Source organism: Elgaria multicarinata, chromosome 5 (assembly GCF_023053635.1).
Source record: "Elgaria multicarinata webbii isolate HBS135686 ecotype San Diego chromosome 5, rElgMul1.1.pri, whole genome shotgun sequence".
Lineage (NCBI taxonomy): Eukaryota > Metazoa > Chordata > Lepidosauria > Squamata > Anguidae > Elgaria > Elgaria multicarinata.
The window spans coordinates 10,890,440-10,892,342 of NC_086175.1; the positions used below are offsets into that span (position 1 = coordinate 10,890,440).

General features: G+C 38.8%; 1 pseudogene; it reads left to right on the forward strand.

Moving 5' to 3' along the window:
* The first annotated feature begins 785 nt into the window (after positions 1 to 785).
* LOC134399813 (5S ribosomal RNA) lies at positions 786 to 904 on the forward strand (annotated as a pseudogene).
* The last annotated feature ends 999 nt before the right edge of the window (positions 905 to 1,903 follow it).

Below are 1,903 nucleotides of genomic sequence, written 5' to 3' on the forward strand. Positions count from 1 at the left end.
ACACATTCCCACTTCCCTTCAAACATTTCCCTCTTCATCAGCTCCTACTATGAATTCTCTTGTTCATAATTGTATTCTTACCTTCCAAATTCATCTTTTCTCAGTCTCCCTCCAACTCACCCTTATCTTTAACTATTTTGCTCCAGTTTCCATGTTTGAAGGTTTCCCCCCCTCACCTATTCAGTGTGACAGCCCATATATTCTCCCTTGACATCTTGAAGGTGTTTTTTTATAGCCGTAATCAGCACAGCATGTGAAGTGTTACACCTTTCACCCCATCATTATCTGTACCTATCATTACTAAATCTCCATTTCCAGCATTACTGAGGGCTTCCTAATTAATCTTCCTTTTAAAAGCCTGTATTGAGAAACTGCTTCAGTTAGTGTTTCGCATGCTTGCATTTACTAAAGCAGAAACAACTGAAAATTTAAATAGCCATTAAAGGTGGAAGAACATAAATAAGTTTGAACAGCAGCCAAGATTTAAGGAACTGTGGGACTAGCTCCATGTTCTCAGGATGGCTTTTGGCTTATGATTCTTGAATGGCACCTGCCACATGGCAAAACTGTGCTCAAAAATAGCTAAGGGGGTGTTCAAAAATAGGAATGTATCAGAAATTTATTTCAGTTCATAGCTGGTGAGAATTTAACCAGTTTGCACCTCCCAGAACCTGTCATGAATCCTAGCATAATCTGCAGCTGAAGTCCTTACATTACTGAGCACGTGATGTGATTCATGGAATAAAACAAAACCAAAAATGTGTTCACAACATGCGTGCTTTTGAGCCTATGGCCATACTACCTTGAACACACCTCATGTCATCTGATCTTGGAAGCTAAGCAGGGTCAGGCCTGGTTAGTACTTGGATGGGAGACCACCTAGGAATACGGGGTGCTGTAGGCTGAAAAAGATTTGTACCCTGAGTTTTACATTATTTAATTTTAGCCCTAATTGTTTTTAATATTTTATTTGCTTGGTGAAACTGAGTTTTCTATTTTAAGGATTTTGTCTTTCCTTGAACACTGGACATTTATTGACTGTTTTTTATTTCATGTTCTGTTAATTGTTTTAAATTGCAATGGCCAATGGCTTGGTGCAAATAAAATTTGATTTGATTTGATGCATGCATTTGACAATGTTCATTAAAAAGATCTTTTGCAAAATGTACTCAAGCACAATTCAATCAATGGGAGAAAATGTGTACTTTTAAAATAAATCCACACAACTGATGCATACATTTGCAAGAATGTACATAAAAATATGCACAAAGTTTCATGCAGAAAGTGGGGGGCGCGAGAGAAAGTTTACAATCTGATATGGACATAAGTCAGAATAAGTTTTGAGACAGAATTCAGGGAACTTCAACAAGCTCTAGTTTTGCTGATCTGAACACCCTAGCTGAGATTGAGCAAACAGGGGTGCCAAAGAAATCAGTTTTGGGGAGGGAGTTTGATGGGTTTTCCTAGGTTCATCCCCCTGGACTTTGTTCTGGTTCCAGTGCAGCACCTCATTCAGTCTGCAGTGAGTCAGGCCAGTTTGCAATTTTTTTCATGCATTTTGGGCATTTCCTTCAGAGGTTCTGTGATTTGCACAAATTTCTGAGCAATTTTGTGCAAATTACAGCCAAATTTGCACAAAAAAATTCTGAGAAATTTGTTCAAATCACTGAACCAGCAGTGGGGAGCCCCCCTCCCCCAAAAAATTCTGGAGTTCAGGGAAAAGCCTACAGCTTCACTCACAAACACAGAGTGAGTTGTATATACTGAAGAAATCCAATAAGTTTTTTTGAAAAGAAGAAGAAAAGGAAAAAGGAAAAGACCCTGATTTCCCAGCAATGGACATACATTTCCCAGGGTTGGACACATCAATTACCAGGGAAAGGGTGGGTTTAAAAGGGTTTGG